We start from the raw sequence: 13993 nt of genomic DNA on the forward strand, positions 1-13993 counted from the left end.
TTCTCCTCTATTTGTTACAAATGCTCCATTCTGTTGTCCTCCGGTTGTACAAAAATCCCTTCACCTGGGTGACTAGAACATCAGAATGACCACTGGGTGATATCACTGAGGGGCAAAATTGAACATTATCATGTGAAAAAAATCTAATTCAAAGCCATAAAAGGCTTCACTTCCTTAATGTCAAACTGAGCACTTTAAAAAAAATAATAATCCTGGTCAGTCACCATTAGTGCTTTGCGGCTCAGATGGTGAAGCTCATTAATCATACAGCGAGTGGTTTAATTACTCCCTCTCCTTGCCTACATGTCAAAGTGTCAGTGAGAAAAACAGAAAATATTAAACTGACTTTGAACAAAATTGTCTGTCAAATGAATGTAATGTAACTCCTAAATCTAAACTGGAGGCTGCATTTAGGCATTTGGTAAAACTTTTATTCCCCAATAAGAATGGACAAATCAAATTTTATATCAACAATACAAACTTGATCAACTTTCTCCAGTGAGCGACCTCTCAGTCCAGAGAAACCTGGGAATTGTTTCACTTCGGAAAGTATTGTGGACACTAATCGCATACATAGTGTACCTTACAGGAATGAGTTTAAAATAATTCCCATTGGCTGTCTCAAGCTGCTCTACATGGCGGTGAGCTACTCCTGTTTGGCCCACATTTGCCATTTGCTCCACTGCAGCGTGCTCAGGTTGAAACCGCAAAACTCAGTGGCACTATCAAAGACAAACAAAACAAATCTTTATCGAGCTCTATTTCCATAATGCCGTTTCTTTTTGAATATCCCTCTGTGTGGGTTTTCCACAGTACTAGTCTGAACAAATTCAAACCCAGCTATTCTGCAGTGCTAAGGTTCTCAGCTCTGTTTGATTAGGGCAACACACAGGAGGTCCACTGCCATGCTGTTTTCTTTACCTGGGCCCATAACTCTTAAAAACACACAAACACTTGGGTTGTAAATGACCTGTTCATCACACAGTGACAGGAGAGGTGATTCTGGACTCTTGGTGGGCCAGGTGTGCAGATCAGGACAGCTGTGTCGTGCCAAGACCTGTTGGCATGGCGACGCGGGACCATGGAAAGTTCTGGACTCTGTCGCTGCTGGCAGGGCTGAGCTTCTGAGCGGGACCGGTGTTGGCTTTGCCTCCAGCTGTTTCTTTACAGACATGCTGAACGCCAGCAACAGCCAGGGGCCAAGATCAGCCCAGCGAGTCTGGCCACACACAGCCCACTTACACACACACGCACACAGTATACACCCACAGTTACACAAGCACAAACAAACAAACACCCAAGCATTTTCTGCAATCAGCCTGTCTCTGCCAGGGCAACAAAATGCAACAAACCCTTGTATTTTTATACACATCTCTGTTTTCTTCACACTCCAAATATTCTTATCATTATGTTCAATCAACAGAAAATGATCCTATAACTACAGTTCTGCGCATAAGTTTACACACCCTGTTAGATCTTGTACCATCCATAAAAAGAGTGATTGGGCCAAACACCTTCCTCTTATTTTTTAATGGGATTCACATTAAAGTATAGGGCAACAACGTGTGGCCATAAAGAATATAATGAGGTGGTCCCTGTTCAGAAGTCTGCATACCTTGTAGTTCTTGTGTATTGCCACCTTTAGATGGCTGGTGGTCCTTTGTGATAGTTGTGAATAAGGCTCTCCCTTTCTCACATGGTGAAGCCTCCAGATCCTGTAAACTCTTGGGTTGGTTTGCATGAAATGCATGTTTGAGAGCTGAGAGCTCCCCAAAGTGGTTCAAAGACACTCAGGTCAGGAGATGGCCACTTAGGAACTTTCCAAAAATAAATAAAAACGTCCAAAAATTCAAATTATGCCACTTTAAAGCATAAATGTTTAACATTAAACTACTCTTTTATGTAAAGTAAAGTTTTATAATATTTATTTGTTAGACAAAGTGAAGTCCGCAGACGGATTATGCTGGTAGTGAAACTCAGTTGAGGGAGCTCTGTCTACAGTGAAAAACATGTTCTCTCAAACACTTCATTTACTACTACTATGAGTTTTCTCCTCTATGTAAAAGCTTTTTTTTTTGGTTAATGATGTCCTTCTGGAGTTGTTTTGTACATTTGTAACTGTATAACATTGTTGTTGTGCATTTAGTGCATTTTTAGGCTGTCATTCTTGCTAAGACTATAATAACGGATAGAGTCAAATAAGGTGGCAATTGAAACTTTATTGTCTTGCTGTTTGGCAGCTAGTTTATATCATGATCATACATGTTGGTTCAGCTTTGTTTAAAGGAGCCTTTTGTAAGTTTTACATTTGCTTCATCACAACAGAATTCATTTATCAGTCAGGAAAAAAAACTGTGCGTGTTGCGAGTTGGACATCAACATTTTATCTACCTGCTGTCAACTCACCAACAGTCATCTCCAGCAGTGGAGAGCAACACCAATGTCAATGTCAACTCTTGTTTCTATTACATCTTTCATTCTGCTGACATTGGCATGCTAGCCAGCTAACCCTCGCCCGTCTCTTCAGTTTCCAATTGGCCTCAAGAAACTATCCCTGCTCTCTCTTTCCAGATACTGTGGATCAATGTAGAATAATGTAACGCTCCATTTGTAGACTGTTATTTCAGTCAGCAACTCTGTAGTGGTCAATACAATTATCCAGTGTGTGATATTGGGTAAAAACCACAACAACAAGAACTGGTTGCAAATGTTGTTAGCGCTTGATCATTTTCATCAAAAAGGTGGCGTTGCTTTAAAGCAGAAGTAAGCGAACCCTTCCTGTCAGCCGATGGAGTTAGCAGTCCCCGTCCTCGTCCCTACGTCACCACATTCACGCGCATCCCTTGGCTGCACACACAGAGAGGACCGCCCCTTTATGCCGTTCTCTCTCCTCATTGGATAAAGGTTGTAGGATACAAGGAAAGTTTTCTCCTCGGCTTACAGCAGAGCAGAGTGACTGACAGACCCGTGTTTCAGACCATATATAAGTGAAAAAAGGGAGATCCTCCGCGCTACGTGGCTTATTGTGTTATTGTTGCAATTTAATCATGTTCTTTGATTGGAATCATGTCCTTGTATACATTGTAACTTTATTGTATTCATTACACTTGTATTATTGTTGTGTTAGCCTATCACGTGAGCCGTTGTTGTATGACGTGTTTCCCTGCTCTCCCAATCAGAGACGCAGGCACAGGATTTAATGTGGTGATTAGTGGTGATTCGTACCCGTGCAGGGAAGTTACAGTTTTCAAATTCAGCCGACGCGACCCGGCTCAGGCTGCAGCGGCAGCACCATTCATCCTATTAACCATTTTTCTACCATTGCAGTGAGTCTGGAAACATTATTTTAAGGCCGAAAAACTCCGCAATGTTACTTTAATCGACCGTGTACTCCAGCGTCCTCCCTTTGTCGACTCTATATAAGTGATTGCTGTCGGAAGATAACTATTTAAGACTTATATTAACACAAACATTCCGCTTACTTCTGCTTTAAGGGTCGCTAACTCTAAAGCAACCAGGAATGCATTTTATGTAAAAGTATTTACTTATATTGTATGCTAATCATTTTGTAAACCAGCTTTGAAAATAGCTATAAATACAGTTTATTGTTTCTTTATTTTTCATGAATCACAATGACTTGAATTTTTCTTTAGCAGACATTTTTAGGAGGTTTGGACACGTGCCAGGTTTTTGCTGTTGTAATAACTGAATGATTACATAATGAAAAACACACTTCTTTGTATAGAACAGTTTACAAAACAACAATAAACCCATTAATGAAATTATGCAACATCATGTTGCTCAACATTGCAGCACCAAACCTTTCTCAGACAAATACATACTTTATGATAAAATAAAACATTGCCCTCCATTTCTTAACTAATTGTAATGTGATAATGTCTTTCACAGTACTTTAGTGCTCCAGCTGTAGCTGAGCACTATCAGTGGTGCTTGAAGCATTTGATTGAGGAACCTTTGAAGGTGGTGTCAGTGAATAATCGCTCTGTTGAAACAGCCCCACCACAGAAAAATAAACGTGCCATCTTTTGTTTTGCTTATGTGGTCGATGGTAATTCATTGAGTAAAGAGAAATGGGAGGGAATTCTTTTGAGGCTTTTGTTTGCTAATTCATTACGTTTTCAAGACCGGGAAAAGTGGCTGAGGAAATTAAAATTTATTGAAATCTATTTCAGCGGTAAAGTTGGCTGTGTTTCTTGGAGAGTGGAGGCCTTTTTGAAACGTTCACAGTGAGTTTTGGTCAATGAGGAGTTGAGCCTCTTTTGTGGCTGCGCTTCGAGGGAGGAAAGTATAGGTTTGTGGCCGGTGGAAACCTGCAGCTACAGGAACTGGTAGTATTTGGTATGCTGGAAACTAGGTATAGACTGATCAGCAGTCTTTCATGTTTGAAATGAAAACACTGTGATCGCTATTCTTGCAGTGAAGGGCCAAAAAGTGTCCAACAGAGCAGCACGTCGATGACCAATTTGAGTAGATACGGTATGACAGCACAAAATGTTTCAATTAAGTATCGGCAATTCCAGCGATATGAAGCAAGGGAATCGTTTTATACATTCATCAGCATCCAACAGTGTTACAGAGAAAAATCCAATGCAAAGAGAGAACTAGCAGCAACTTCAGTAGTCCATAATCCACCACAGCTACAATACAAAACTGTGCCCTGTCTCCCAATTAAACCAACAGCAGAATGCTTTGTGGTTTGAGGTGTTCTGGGAAATGTAGGAAATACATTTCAATAATAGTAGTTTGTAGTTCAAAGAGGAACTATGCAGGATTTGTATATTACATTTTTACCGTAATTAAACAGCTTTGGAGTAATTGTGATGGTTTAATGACTTAACTTGTTACAAGGGAGAATGGAGGTTGTGTGTCACTTATTGCGTCTCTTGTCTGAAAAACAACACGCCCGACAAACGTGTCGCGTAATCTCTTGTTTATGACAGATTAAACTACACAAATACTGTATACACATCTTAACATCGTAGGTATATAACATTATCTACCGCTCTACTGATTGATTTCTCGCCGGCTTCATTGTAAACAAATGCACATGGCCGGGAGGAGGGTTAGAAAAACAGCAGAAAAGCCACCGGACTTACATAGTTCCTCTAAATCAAGCCTACGCAACTTTTGCAGATACTGCGCTCATGTCCTACCAAAGTTAATCCAGAAGAGACACTTTTAACCTATTACCAGACTTGCAGTTGGCAATGAGCCAAAGATGTCTCCCAGAAAGACGGTCTATAGCTAAACAGCAACAGGAAATACATTTTGCATCAAATATAATCACACAGGATTGTGTTTTCTGTGAACACAATGAGAATATATTGTTAATGTCGCTGATACTGAAAGTTCGGCACTTGGTTAAAGTTACTGTAGGGAAAGAGTGTGGTCTGGTTTAAGATACAGACACATTTTGTTTAGTTAGATGTAACGTAAACCACATGTTTTTGATGTGAACCATGGTCTCTGCTGTGACAGTCCAGAGCTGCCATCCGCCCAAACCACCTCCTAGCGACTGCACTGTTGTCAATACAACACTGAATCTGCTTCAGCCAGCCATTATGTTCCCTAAAAATGTAACTGCTGTAGCTTTTCTGGAGTAATTTCTGGGAACACGGTGAAACGCGCTCTTAATCTAATTTGCTCTGATCAGAAAATGTGAAGATTTAAGGAGTTATTTCTCTTAGCTGACTTACAGTTGTGCTAGTTTTGCTACTTTTTCTGCGTCGCGTTGTGTCGCCAGCGGGTCTCAGGTGTACAACGTTTCACTTAGAGCTCTGTCCCGTCGTGCAGCGGCACCGGAGCCTGCTGAGATGAAGTATGACCTGACTGACTGAAAGACTTCCTCCTGTCTGTCCCCTCTCACTGGGAACAGAGTGGGTGGATATGGTTAGCAGCAGTCATAACAAGCATTTTTCAAAATGAGCTTCATCTGATGACAAGCTCGGACATATTGAATGCCCGACAGTATTTTCCAGTCCAAGTCTCTGATGATGCTGTCCAACGTAGACTTTGCTCTCCAGTAGGATAGCGGGAGGATATAGGGGGGGGGGAATGTTTTTGGAAAAGGAAGCAGACATCATCCGCAAAATCAATGTTTTTAGCATCTTACACGCAGCTGGACATGTACAACTTCCTCAAGCTGCTACAAATATTTTCACTGAATTCACCCCAGCCCGAATCATTATGTTGTCACTTCAATTTCGGTCTCACATATGGCATTACATGTCTTAATGTATGTGGTTGCCGCACTTATTACTTTACCAGAGTGTGTCCATCAGCTCGCAAAGCTTCACCAATAAACTAATCTCCATTTACTGTCTCTAAGTACATCTTTGCTTTCCATGTCCGTGGTGGCTGCCAGCGCTCGTCCACCCCACCCATCTGGTCTGGTTTTGACACCTGAGGTTGCCATTCTGTAAGTCAGAAAAAGTAAGAGCTATAGAAAGGTGACAACAGTTTTCCCTCCTAGTTTACCTCCCTGCACCACACTGAGTCTGACAAGCTGCTGAAAAATAGGAGCGGGTCACATTTCAGCCTCAAAAGAATGTGCAGGGGCTGTGAGTAACCCTGTGGTCTGCTTCGGCATGTTTGGTCTGGCTCTTCATAATATCATGTAGTGTGCCATTGAAGACCGGGGGCATGAACACCAAAGAGAAGTGCCGAGGGCGTTCCTACTTTGGGCCATAATCGATGCCAAAACCTAATAGTAGCACTGTAATCAGTCTTCCCCCTAATATTAGCACCATGGCTTTTTTCTCCAGGGTGGCGGTTGGTGTGTTTGGCTCGGTGCATCCTCTTTGACCTTAAATTCAGTCTTGCGGCTTTGTAAAGCACCCGTTGGCATCATCAGGAGTCAGCACATTAATAAAATACTGTTTTAGCCTTGTATATGATGCTTTTACCTGAATGTAACACGGAAGATAATGATACCGGTGATTTCAAAAACAGCCTCAGTTTCAATACTAATCCTTCTTACCAGAACGGATTACTGAATTGATCCATTATGCTTCTCTGCATGTCAAATGTATTAACTTCTTGAGCTATTTTTTGCCATATGGTTTTATCGTTGAACTCCACACAGGAAACCTTCGCGGAGCTGGTCTCTCCTTTATCAAAACCAGAAGTGCTGGAGGTGGCGGGCTAGAAGCAGGCACTGAGAAAAAAGGTCCAGTTACACAGAGAAATAAATGATGTGTCCCAGAAGGACCGGACATGAACTTAAAGATAACTTGGTCAGTGCACCTCCAATCATAGTTGATATTCAATATCACCCCCACTGGCAATTGTTGCACCTCTCACACTGCAGGGCCGCTTTCTAGTGTTGCACCTGTGCTGAATTTGCAGGAAAGCTCATATCCTCGGCTGAAAGAGAGGAGCAAGTCAATTACACTAGAAGCTGATCTCTGGTCAATCAAGCCACCCAGTATGCGCTCTCACTGTGAATTAAAATTAAAATTGATATCCCCAGCAAGGCCAATATTTTTTTGTTCTGCCGCTAAATGTCGGCGATTTATCATTCAAACATCCTCGGGTTTTGTGTAGGTACTTTTGGACCTCAGGTTCAGTGGGTTTGATGCTCAGCCAGGGACAATATCGAATCCATGCCAAGAGTTCAAGCTGTGAACGCTTGTCTGAGTTACCGTAAATCCTTCTGCTCGCACCACTAAGAAGCTCAGAAAGCCACAGCCCTGCTATTTGCCACCCCTGTGGTCCTTACAGGTAGCCACTGAGACTCCCCAAATTATGATCTCGGCATATAGGGGAGCAATACAAGAACAGAGCTCAATGGATAAAGGCCTACCTGTTGCCCCTTATTTTCCTCAGTGGATAAGGAGTGGGGCTGTCAGTTTTCCTCTGTGTTGATTAATCTGGCACTTTATTGGATATGATCCTGATGATTAATGGCATATTATCCTGGCCCTCTGATAAAAACATTCAGATTTCAGTTATTTCCTGGTTGAACCTGATATTTCTGGATGTTATTCCTTAACACGCTAAACTTTTGAATGTGATAAATACATAACTCCATCTGCTTTCTTAACCACTTACACTGCCTCTGTTTGACTTTTCTAATGTCCCAGTTGCCTTAGAGCTGGAGTCGGTGGAAAAATTGAAAAGAACAAGTTAAAAAAAAGAAAGAAAAAAAAGTGGCAGAATTTGAAAACACAGTACAGCCCCCCCCCCCCAACACCTCCCCACCTCCTGCAGGTATATGCACGGCTTTCATACATGCACGCAACACAAGCAACACAACCGCAGCTATGAGCCTTTGGCTACACTTTGCAGAAAGCTAAACTATGAGCAACATTCAGTGTGAATGTACCCACACAACTGCAATACATTCAGATATCAAGGTGAATTACATTAGCAGTCTGTCATCTACTCGAGGAATGTACAAGTTCATCCATCACTTAAGCGCTTCATCAATAGTGACATGTTTCTATCTCAGGGAACAGGCTTTTATAGAAGAGCCAATAGTAAAACCCTTTCTCGTTGAAAACATCTCTGATTGGCCAGTATCACCAATCTGGATACAGCAGCTTCAGATGTCCACTTTGCTGTCAGACCACTTGAAGTACAATTTTCAAAAGGGTGATTATAGAAATATTGCTTAGACTACCCCGACTTTATCCACCTTAAATAATTTCTCTTTAACCTAACCTAAGTGACATTTAAAAAAGAAGAGAAATGCAAAAGACATGCATAGAAACTTTAATGCCTACATTTTATTTTCTGATTCTTCCTTAATCATTAAAATAGAACCCTTTTTATATCTTCACCGGTTCACTGATGGTCATGTTTTCCAGTGCAGCACGGATTCCACTTGATGATATTAGTGTAAAAATAATGACCTAGCATACTGTCAGTAAACATGATAATGTTCTTAATTTAGACTCTCTTTTTTTTTCCAGATGGAAAACGGTCAGTCAGTGGGGTCCAAGAGGTGAAGTCCAACACTGCCCCCACCAGGAATACCCAGCAGGCTTCTGGGATCACACATCAAGGTCTGTCGCTGGCCGGCGACCCCTGCCCAGGCCTCTGTGACGGGGAGGGGCCAAGATTGAGTGGGCCAGAGGAGACAACACACCATAGCTGTGTGCAACTGCACAGTGAGTCCTTTCGCTCGTTGCCATGCTGTAGCTGACCGCAGGATTGCAGTGTTTACTTAAGAGCCGGTGCATAAGAGAAAGGCGGACCACCGGCAGTCACCACCCGCCGGGCTCTGGGCAGGACCTGGGGCTCATCTTTGTTGAAAATGGCTCTGGAACCTGCCACCTCCCACCGGGCTGGCCTATATTTAGCAACAAACTGAAAAACCTCTTCATTCTTAAAAAGCTGTTTAGGTTTCCATTGAAAAGGGGGTTCAGGGGAGGACGGGTGGTGATGCTGCACTCATGCGGTCTGAGAGGTGCTTCTCTTTGCCCTGGACTCACCTGGACAAGATATTTATGTTACAGCAGGCGATGTCCAAAGGAAAGCCAAATGGGGTAAAATAAGAAGATACTGCAGGTGCTGGGAAACTCAGTCAGAGACAATGTTATGTCACACAGCCACACAGCAGTGAGGGAAGAAGGGGATGAGAACCGTAGATACTTTTGACACGTAGACACTGAATTCCTTTACCTGAATATGAATTGACATTGACAGATCTACTGAACTCATCATTAACACTAGTGAGTGAGTGCTGCGTCTGTAGGGGTGGACCAACCTGTAAAGAAGGTCACGATTACGTGGCTTATGTCATCAGTCCAGACTAACGACACAATATTTATTTTACAAAGTCAAATAAAACTACATTTTATTTAAAGGGATAGTAGCATATTTTTAAAGTGGGGTTGTATGATCTACATATAGCCCATAAGTACCCTAATTGCAGTAGAAGACTCTCTGCGCTCCTCCTGTAAGGAACGCCAGCCCATAGTCCTGCCCAGAGATTTACAACATACAGTGTTGTGAACGGACCCAAAGAAACAGCCTATTTTCACGGCCTAAAATAAGTTTTACCTGAAAAAAAATACACAGTTCCATTGTTCGCTATAATATAATTTTTTCCAGCCACTCAAAGTGGCGGAAAAACGCTTTTTTTTTTTGGACCTAACCAACTCACGTATCCCTCCGCCCAGGGTTAGTGCCCGCCGATCAGATCTGCGCAGCGCGCTGTAGCGCTCCGCCTTCAGCTGTTTTGAGTCATTATTGATTGCGGTTTCGAGGACTTACAACATTTTGAAAATGGTTCGTGTGTGTTGCTATCCAGGATGCAACAGCAAAGCTGTGTCTTGTAGCCCTTACAGCTTTCACCGCATACCTTTACGGGACATTGCCCTTCGGCAGCTGTGGCTAGTTGCTCTCAACCTGGATGTAAACATGCTACCTGTATCGCTGAAGGATCTCAGAGTTTGCAGTCGCCATTTCTCGGCAGAGGATTTTGTGACAGCAGCATGTTCACGTCTCACTTTGAAAAGCACTGCTGTGCCCATCCATCAGGTAAGACAATTGAAACACCTGTGAAAGAGTGTAATGTATCACTGCAGTTCAAATTTATCACATAGGTGTTGTGTCGAAATCTGTTCCCCCGTCGAGATGTGTTTCCCCCTTTGCACCGGTATGATGACAGTTGCAGGGGTGATGCAAACGATTGGCTATGTATTTATTTATTTTTTAATAAAACGGGTCGCGACCTGATTCATATGAACATACGTGCACGCGCGGCCGCCCCGGCTTATAAACAGATGTCAGCACACTGACATGAGCTCCATCATCAACCCTCTGTGTTTTTTCTCCTATACAAGTGTAAAGGCACTCGTTACGACTGAAAAGGAACTATACATGCGCAATAGACTGTCCAGACTTGACCGACGTTTAGCAGTTCAGAGCCAAAACAGATATCGACACAAGGGCCTACGTATAGCCACATACTGTGTTTCTGCTGTTCTGGTTATAATGTATTTTTTAAAAATGGAGATAGTGCTGTGCCATGAAAATGAATTTGGCTGATTGTTGAATTATATGCACAATATTATTTATACAGGCATGTTTACAAAACACCGAGGAAACGGAGGAGGAGCAGCCAATGTTTTCTCCAGTCCCACAATCAACTCCAAAGAAGTTGCCAGAGGAGAGCAGTCAAGTCTCCACATTAGCATCACAAATGAAGCTCGTTCTCACAAGTCCTGCACAGTCAGCCCCCAGAGAGAGACCATCAACCTCTGGAGCCTACTTTGCATTTCCTGCTGTTAGGTCTAAATCAGAGGTAAGCAGATGAGTGTCTGCAATAACTAGTTGTATGCCCAAATTCACAATGTGGTCAGATATTATGTATTTTTATTTTGTGTGAAGACAGTGGTAATTTGTTCATTTCAACTGCTCCAGCTTTCCCTAGAGAGTTGTTGTTGTTATTGTTATTATTATTGGTGTTGTTGTTATTATTATGACTATAAATTATTTTGGGGCATTCATTCAAACAATTACTTGTTCCTATAATTAGTTATGTTTGTGTTTTATTTTTATTTTCTATATTCACACAATTTTCTTTCTACAGCACATCAGTGACGCACTTGAACAGCTTGAAACAAGCATGTCATCTATAGTGCTTGACACAGACAGCAGTTCAGAGGTGGCACCAGCTGAAAAAGAAGATGACAGCTTCTATTTACCGCCTAGTACCACATCTCCCTCCACATCCTCACCAGATTCAGAACCCGAGGATGAAGCAATTGAAGACCCCAGTCAGTTGTGCAGTAGGAGGTGGATTGTCAATGAGCCAAATCTTATGCAGCTGTTCACTCAATGTCAGCAATGTGGGGTTTCAATTGAAGAAAAGAAAATTGTAACACGTGGCTCTAAAATCAAGGTAGAGTGGAACTGCCTGGCTGGACACTGTGGAGTGTGGATGTCCTGTCCTGATGTCAGAGGCCTGCCTGAAAACAACCTGTTGTCCTCAGCAGCCATCCTTTTCACTGGCACAACACAGACAGAAATTTCAGAGTGGGCTGACGTTTTGAAGTTACAGTTGCCAACAAAGGCATCATATTATCGGCTGCAGTCTGCATACCTCATACCTGTGGTTCATGAAGCCTACAAAGAAATGCACGAAGAGATGTTGACCTACATGAGAGAAATGTCAGGTGCTGGTGCAAAGTTCAGTGTCTGTGGGGATGCAAGGTGGGTAATAAGCAATTGGAACAGCTAACATCATATTGTACTCATTTAATTAATTTTTGATGTGATGTGTGTTTTTTACAACACCTACAGATCTGATTCACCAGGTTACAGTGCAAAATATTCCTGCTACAGCTTTATGGAAGATGCCACAAAGAAAATCATCATGTCAGATCTTGTCCAGGTAACATCATTTAATTTTGTTTTAGGAATTGTAGTCAGATTTGATGTATGTGAAATCACTTATGTATTATTTGATTGTCAATTTCTTTTCACAATGTGGTTTTGTATGTGTATTTTTTTCCCACGCAGGTATCTGAGACAACAAGCTCACCTATGATGGAGACAGTGGGCTTCCGCAGAGGGTTGGACCGTTTAATCGCCTCTGGAGTTTCTATAGATGTTGTCACGACAGACCGTGCACCTTCTATCAGGAAGATGATGAGGGAGTCCTATCCTGACCTCAAACATCAGTTTGATCCATGGCATGTAGCAAAAGGTTAGTACTAATCAGTATTGTTACAGTCCTACTAAAAATTTTAGCATCAAGGGTTGACACAATTTTCAGTCTTGACTGCACACTTAGTGTTATGTCAGTAAATCAGTTAGCATAAAATAAAAATATTTATTTTGTGAGATTTGGAATGTCTATTATCTGCCTTTGGATTAGTAAATGTTTGCCCATACATTTCATTAGATCAAACATTTGTTTATGTAGGGTTGAAGAAAAAAATAAGAGCAGCAGCGAAGAAAAAGGAGAACATGGAGCTGCAACCATGGTCAAAATCGATTACCAATCACTTCTGGTGGTCTTGCAGTGCTTGTGGCGGAGATGAAACTGTAATTATGACTTTTGAAATACACTTCAGTGTTCAATAAGAATGTTTGTTTTAGAGATGACATTTTTAAAAGTTTGTGTCAAAATGTTTTGTGTATGTAACAGAAATTGAGACGGATGTGGACCTCTATCCTTCATCACATATGTGGCATCCACCGGTGGGAGGAGGATGGTGAGGAGTACAGGTGCTACCATGCTGATCTTACTGAGGAAGAGCAACAAAAGAAGAAGTGGCTGGTGAAGGGAGGTGCTGCCTACAACACACTCAAGAACATCGTGATGGACAAGACCCTCTTGAAGGACCTGGCTCACATGACCCTGTTCAAGCACACCGGTAATTGTAATTGTATTACATTACACTACACATACAGGTACATCTCGATAAATTATAATATATTTATTATTGCTTATTGAGACACCATACCTGAATAAAATGCATGCAGATTACTATAGATGTAATTTTTTGATCTCAAATTTGTGTTGGAGCTGTGTGTGGCTTCAAACTATGTCCCCATTGTATTTTCCAGCTAATAAATCACATGTATAGTCATCTGCAGGCTTGGGTAGCACAATTTATTCAGGTATTCCATCTCAATAAATAAGAACAAATATAATATAGGCTATATGTTGTACCTGTAACCTCAAACTGTGTAATTATGCACAAGTTGTCCTCTAATATATTTCTCACATGAGAGTGGGTCAATGTGGATTACTGATGGTAATTAGTCTGTCCTGGCCACAGTAAACATAAATTGCTCATATTCAATGTGACAGTTTTAAAACAGTATACCATTTTTAAATTCACTTTGTGTTTCAGGGGAGCTGGAGGTTTACCACAGTTCAATGTTGAAGTATGCAGAGAAGAGGAGGCACTACAAGTACACCACCATGCAGGCGAGAACCCTACTCAGCATCATGGACCACAACACCAATGTTGGGAGGGAACAAGCTTCTACACTTCAGGGTAAGATC

The 13993-nt window shown here is 41.8% G+C and overlaps 1 protein-coding gene across 1 annotated transcript in view; it reads left to right on the forward strand.

Moving 5' to 3' along the window:
- ldhbb (lactate dehydrogenase Bb) overlaps positions 1-13993 on the forward strand; it is a gene marked incomplete at both ends in the record, with an annotated part of 45987 nt that overhangs the window by 7049 nt on the left and 24945 nt on the right. Inside the window, one exon of the mRNA XM_083973815.1 lies at positions 8937-9134. The remainder of the gene's footprint in view (positions 1-8936; positions 9135-13993) is intronic.

This window comes from Trachurus trachurus (assembly GCF_905171665.1).
Source record: "Trachurus trachurus genome assembly, chromosome: 6".
NCBI classification, from domain to species: domain Eukaryota; kingdom Metazoa; phylum Chordata; class Actinopteri; order Carangiformes; family Carangidae; genus Trachurus; species Trachurus trachurus.